Source organism: Ailuropoda melanoleuca, chromosome 17 (genome assembly GCF_002007445.2).
Source record: "Ailuropoda melanoleuca isolate Jingjing chromosome 17, ASM200744v2, whole genome shotgun sequence".
Classification (NCBI taxonomy): domain Eukaryota; kingdom Metazoa; phylum Chordata; class Mammalia; order Carnivora; family Ursidae; genus Ailuropoda; species Ailuropoda melanoleuca.
This window is the reverse complement of record NC_048234.1, coordinates 28,514,237-28,521,430: the sequence shown is the minus strand read 5'-3', so window position 1 is coordinate 28,521,430 and position 7,194 is coordinate 28,514,237. Positions and strand designations below refer to the sequence as shown.

The window sequence follows — 7,194 nt, the reverse complement described above, 5'->3', positions numbered from 1 at the left end:
CTGTTTTGAAGATTAAGTGACATGCATGTTTAGGGTCCTTGGGAGGGGTGTGGCATTGAGTAGGTACTGAATAACGTAGTAACTACACCTGCTTATTATTACTCATATCATTGCTATCATTGCAACTACGTCTGCAATTTTTATTGTTACAAATATCACTACTGTTCTTACCTTTGCCATCACTGCCATTAATGACCCCTTCCCACTCCCTAACTATATTCTGCTTTGTTTTTAAGGAAATTAATTAGCTTTAGGGGATATGGTAGACTGAAAAATGACCCCCAAAGATATCTTCATCCTAATTCCTGAAATTTGTGAATGCTGCCTTACATAGCAAAGGGAATTTTGCAGGTGTGATTTAGTGAAGGATCTTAAAGTGGGAAGATTTTTCTGTATAACTAGGTGGACCTAAATATAATCACAAGTGCACTTAGAAGAACAAGGCAGAGCGATACAGACACAGAAGAGGAGAAGGCAATGTGATCAGGGAGGCAGAAATTGGAGTGTTGTGGCTATAAGCCAAGGAATGCCAGTAGCCACCAGAAGCTGGAAGAGGCTAAGAGTGGTCCTGCCCTGTGCTCGCTTCGGCAGCACACATACTACAACTGGAATGGTACAGAGAAGATTAGCTTGACCCCTGCAGGAGGATGACATGCAAATTCATAAAGCATTCCATATTTTATAAAAGAATGGATCCTTCCCTGCCAGTGGAAACAGCTCTGCTGCTGCCTTGACTTTAGCTCAGTGAAACTCACTTCGACTTGCTGGCCTCTAGAATGGTGAGAAAATAAATTTGTGTTGTTTTAGCCACCAATGTTATGGTAATTTATTATGGTGGCCTTAGGAAACTAAGACAAAGGATAAAAATTATAATTTTGGAGAGTTAAATTATAGTTCCCCCACACTTCAAGCACTCTAACTACATTATTTACCAGAGTGCATTGGAATATGTTCCATCAGTAGAAAACCTTCTTATCTGAAATGTCACATGGCAGCTCTACGTATGAGGAAGATAACTATGGAGCTTTTCTTGATCCAGAGGCAGCCACAGCATCCCCTCCATGTACCCCAAGGTGGCCTGAGACACCCCAGGCTCCTGGTGTTCCAAGCAGCACATGGTAATAAATGATGGTTTAAATGGAAAGTAATTAGAATGTTTCATAATCTCATGTATAGTCCTTAAGGAAAGCCAAGAAAGGAGGTGCATTTGGGGGTGTCAGATTAAAATAAGAAGCTGACAGTGACCTCAGTGGGTGTAAAAGTGTAAAAGTCCATGAAAAACACAAATATAGGTAATTACAATACAGTATAATAAGTACTAAAATTGGGGTAAGCACACCTCTCTGAGTGTTTATAGAAGAAGGAAGACCAGAGCAACTGATCATTTGTAGTATATTTTTTTATTTCTATTTTTTTCTTTAAAATTTTTCTTTAGAATTTTCTTTTATTTATTTATTTGAGAAGGAGGATGAGTGGGAGCAGGGAGCCTGATGCAAGGCTCAATCCCAGGACCCTGGTATCATGACCTGAGCAGAAGGCGGATGCTTAATAAACTGAGCCACCCAGGTGCACCCAATTTCATAGTATTTTATAGAGAGGTTATTTAACACTGGTGACGGTGAGTATATACCCAGTGACCCCAAACCCTCTTGTTCACTGGCCTCCTCTCTGAAGTTCAACTCAAATTAAAAGATTGTTTTACCTAAATTAAAAAAAACGCCCAGAGGTAACCAGTGGCTCAGAGAATTAGAATACATACAGTCAAGCCATTTTCTACTTAAACTTGCAAAAATCCAAAGGTCAGACTGGAACCAACCTGTTAGAACAGTAAGTTCATATAGCCAATCTCATTCTGACATTTGGGCAATCCTAGTATCACCATCTTAACAGCTAACGATATATGCTGCTAATAACCCAAAGACTGATGTCACGCATGAATACTCTGGAGAGCAATATATAGCCTCATTTTCAATTGTTATAGGACAAGAAAGCAGTTTTAAAAGCTATTTTTGCCTTGCAATGATATAAATTTTTTATTATTATATCATGTGACTATTTCCCCACCATGACCAGTCATCCATATATAGTGATTTACTACGTGCAAAGAGGAAAGAAGTGATTATTCATTATTTTTTTTTAAAGGCCTAGATTAAGACCTCCATTGCAAGTGCCTATTGAGTTATAGCTTAGTACTGCGGTAATTCCTCCAATGGCTGAAGAAAGTCATATGCAGGAATTAAAGATGCCATTTGAAAACATGCCTGTTACTGCTCCCAACCTGCTTCGATACGTCCCTTATTAACACTGCTTTGAAGCAAGAAAAAAAAAAAAAAAAGGTCTACTTTGAAGTGACTGGTTTAAAAAGTCTCAGTGTTCTAAATTAAAACATTATTTTGTAGTCTGATCTGTCTCCATAAATCTCTCAGTATGAAAATGTCTAAGATCACATTCTTCCTCCTCTTAAGAAAAAAACAGCCTTTAAAAGAAGTTTCCAATGAAATATCAAGGAGGATAGTATATTCTTATTGACTGGATAAACCATTGTCAGATAACTAAAAAATTGATGGTTTAATAATAAACAATAATACAGAGTTAAGAATAGAGCATTTTATTAAATATATACCCCAAGGAGTGTGCTAATGCAAAGAAAAAAAAAAAGATGTAGTTCTCAAGATACATCTGGTAAAATATTCTTACACTGTTGCAAATAAGAATAATCACACTTTCCTATTTTGGCAAATAGGCCAGATGCATTGTTTTGAAAACTGATTAAAACAGCAGTTTATTTACATGGGTGTCTTGTTGCAATATGCCCTTGCATTATTGAGATACAACTTCGGTTCAACACATTTTGCATATTCTATTTTATAAATTTTGACAAATATATATTCATTGTCAGCACACACCCTATCAAGATATGGAATGTTCCTTCATTCCATAGTGTCTCCTCAGGCCATATTCAGTCACTTCCAGTCCCTCATTCTCCCCCAGTACCAAAGGCAACTTGATTTGTATGACCACAGATTTGTTGTACCTGAGTCAGACTTTCATGCAAGTAGAATAATTTGTGTTAGTTTTTTTTTTTTATAGTACAACAAATGTTTTTGACATTTATCTGTGTTGTTACATTTATTGATAATTGATTCATTTTTATTACCAATGGTAGTTAATAGTATACAGTATTCTATAGTATAGATGTACCAGTTTGTCCATTCTGTCAATGGACTTTTCTTTTTTTAACATAGTTTAATCACTAAGTAGGAAGTTACTAAATCTGTGGAGCTAGTGGTGGCAGATGCTAGTCTGGTCTGAGATCAGAGCAATTCGATATGTATTTCTGATTGTAAAAGTAAAAAAGAAAGCATAGGAAGCTCACACACGGACTAGACAGCTTAAGGATGGATGTAAAGGTCCATTGTACACTGGTATAAATAAGAAAATAATATTTTTGATCTACTATCCATAATTTAAACAGGTTATTAATATGAACTTGACTAGCATCCTTTTTTATGACCATTATAACCAGGGTCGGTGCTAATTTAAGCATTCCTTTTCATTTGAATTCATAGTGATGTATTCGATGTACTGTAATTTTCGTTTCAGAAATGCTTTATTTAGTCTCATTTGCTTCTAAGAGGCAGAAGCCTACTCAGGTCAGATTAATTAATTAAAAGAGGGTTTTGAAAAAGGATGTGTGTGGGGGCGCCTGGGTGGCACAACGGTTAAGCGTCTGCCTTCGGCTCAGGGCGTCATCCCGGCGCAATGGGATTGAGCCCCACATCAGGCTCTTCTGCTATGAGCCTGCTTCTTCCTCTCCCACTCCCCCTGCTTGTGTCCTCTCTTGCTGGCTATCTCTATCTCTGTTGAATAAATAAATTAAAAAAAAAAAAAAGGATGTGTGTGGAAAGACAGTGAGTACAGAAATCTCTGGAAAATCTAAACAACCAGAAGGACCTCCCTGAAACTAGGCAGAACTTGAGCTTCATAAACTTCAGCAGAAGAATTTAGTGATTTTTTTCTCTAAATCTCTCAGTGATTATTATGAGTTTGCTATATCCATATAGCTATTTATTCCTGGTTACCTACCGAAAAATAAACCATGATTAGCCCATTTTGGGACTGCATCTTTTGCACCAGGGTCCATCATAAGCCACTAGCTAGTTTAGAAATATTTATTCTTGGATCGGGTGCCCATGTGGTGGGGGTCTTGTGTTAGAGGACAGAGCCACTTGGCACCAGCCTACTTCTGATGGGACAGATTCATTTAGAAGGGATTAAGCGCCAAAAGATACCATGAGAATAAAAAGTTGAAGACAGTAAGTTGAGTTTTGCATTTTGTATCAGGTGCATTTTCCAATAGTTTGATTGAATATTGAGCAGTATTTATTAAGTCCTACTTACATGGGAATTGAGTATTTAAAGGATTGGATGAGGAAAATGGTGACGATAGTAGTGAGGTAGAGATCATAAAGGCTAATCAAAAATAATACAGGGAGGGGAGCACTGGAGGAGTAACGTCTGTGGAATTAATCAGCAGTTAGGACTATGGTAGAAGTTGAAGGGACAGAAAATGTAGGTAGTCATAATGAGAGAAAAGTCAACAAGCAAGAGTTACACAGAAACAAAGGAGCCAGGGAAGGTCCACAGCATCAAGAATGCACTCATAGGACTATTTGGTCTTCTTTTCTGAATATGATCCGCTTTTACTTCTCTCATTCTTTTGAGAAACATTGCTGTGTGAGCCTCTTGGGACCAATCTATGTGAAACGGTATTACCCATACTGGCTCCAGGGTGACTAGAGCAGTACAAGAGAAAGTTCCTACCTACCCTGGAGGACCAGGCAAGACCTGAGTGACAGCTATGCCCCAGAGAGACTTAGGGGCAAGTCATGTATGACATGCAAGAAGTCTAAACATCTCAAGCCTTCCTAAAGGCAAGTTCAAGTTCACGTAGTGAAACTTAGGCTTTCAGGCTGCTGTTGTGGGGGAGCAAGAATTACTCTGTGGTCACTTACTTCTGCTTAGCTTTGTAAGGAGGTCGAGTATGCTATCCCTACTGAAATCTAGATCTCTTCTATTTCTGCTTCTGTAATCTACCCATTTGGTTGAACCAAATTACTCATATCACCCGGGATCTTGAAGGAGAGGCCCTTACAAACAGGAAATACAAAGAGGAAAAAATTAGAAATAGCTGCCTATGTTCATTCATAACCTTCGTTGCAGGGTAGAGGATGCCTATAGAATGAATGTTCTTCCTTGGCATAGAAGAGGGTGGTGCAGACATAGTATTAGTTAACTCATGGTAGAAAATGGTTGGACAGTTCCTGGTTCATTGAAGTCAGTGTCGTATTCACAAAGAAAGATGATGGGTCAAGTTTGGTGTTAAAGCACCGTCTGAATTAGCAGCATACGCACCCTTATAGTACCAGCTAGAGACCATTTTTTATTTCCCAATGAACAATTCCCAATTGTTACCTCTCCTGTGCATGTCATTCCTCTTACTGGTTTTTTTTCTATAAGTAGGAATCTGTCAACACTGGTCCATTTCTCCCCCCTTCACAAAAGTGAAGCTTCATTCCTATTTATGACTAAAACTGACTCTTTATAACTGGGGACCTGATTTGTATTGGTTCAAGTGCTTCAACTTGCTCAGTGTATTTTCTAAAATACGAGAATAAGGATGAGTTTGATCTTCTTTTATGCCAAAAGTAAATGATTTCTAAACATTTTTAACATTCTTACCACCTCCACTTTCCTTGTTTCTAAAGGTAAGATAAAATTATTGTTGTAATAAATTCTTCTACAGAAGCATATTTTCCTTAAAGGCATTTTTCTCTCTGTAATACTGAGATAGGCGTTTATTCATGAACTAAAGAATGAACTTTTTTNTTTTTTTTTTTTTTTTTTTTTTTTTTACTATTTACAACATTACAAACATATGCCAAACACTGCATACATTGAATATGCCTGCCTCTAAGAAACTTATGGGTAAGTAAGCAGCACAAATGTGCAGAGTTCACACTCTCACAGAGAGTACATTTTTCTCCAGAGAAATTGAATTGAGATGTACTCATAAAAATAAGCACAACTGATTCTGCATACAGCTGATATTAACAGAATAAAATGGTGATTTCAAGTCAGTAGGGTTTTTTTTAACAAGTTGTATAATCAAATTTTTATAGATGAGATAACTGATAAAAGTAATAACTGAAGATACTTTGTTTTCAACCATCCATCACTAAAAGTAAAGCTAAAACAAAATCATGTCTCAGTATTTTTATTTTTAAACCATTAGTTCACTAATGAGACTATAATTCACTGAATATAGAATTTTGTTTCTTTTGCCACCCTATGCCTCTGAGCAGGATTCCAGTGTGTTAAAAAGTCAGCTTATTTCATAGTCCTGACCAATTATTCTATGTAGAACATATTTTTCATGAAGAAGTTTGTTAGTGTTTTTAACTTTGTTGATCCAAGTATAATGCTATTATCTTATGTTTGTAAAATTATACAAAAGGTGCTATAAAGAATGTTTCTATTCTAAGAAAAATTGAACCACTAAACCAATTTGTAAGTCTTTTCATCCGTTTTCTGTATTTAACTATACAAACATTATCACTTTATTTTATTTTTTTAAAGATTTTATTTATTTATTCGACAGAGATAGAGACAGCCAGCGAGAGAGGGAACACAAGCAGAGGGAGTGGGAGAGGAAGAAGCAGGCTCACAGCAGAGGAGCCTGATGTGGGGCTCGATCCCATAACGCCGGGATCATGCCCTGAGCCAAAGGCAGACGCTTAACTGCTGTGCCACCCAGGCACCCCTATCACTTTATTTTAAAGATATATTGAAACTGTTTTGTAATTCACCATCTTAAACGCCATACAGTTATCATTTAATTTCAAGATAGGTTTTTTCCCTTACAAATCTTTGTGAGTAGCACTGAGGAATAGAGACCAAAATTAGAAGAAATAGAATATATCCTTTTATATTTCTTTTCCCAAAATTAATTATGCACAGACTTGATCTGAATCATTAATATATTTGATATCACTGTATCACTAGTGAGCAGTAAACATTTTTTTAAAACCTCAAATTGCTTGATGACTAATATCTGTTTTTTATATGCAGGATACTCTAGCCTAAAAGCTAATTGGAGGCAAAATCTTCTCTACCATCTTCGTATTCTTCTCT

The 7,194-nt window shown here is 36.8% G+C and overlaps 1 non-coding gene across 1 annotated transcript; it reads left to right on the top strand.

The window, feature by feature from the left end:
• Positions 1-575: 575 nt before the first annotated feature.
• On the top strand, positions 576-682 carry LOC117797036. Its single transcript, XR_004621849.1, has one exon. It is a non-coding gene; the product is annotated as a U6 spliceosomal RNA (small nuclear RNA).
• The last annotated feature ends 6,512 nt before the right edge of the window (positions 683-7,194 follow it).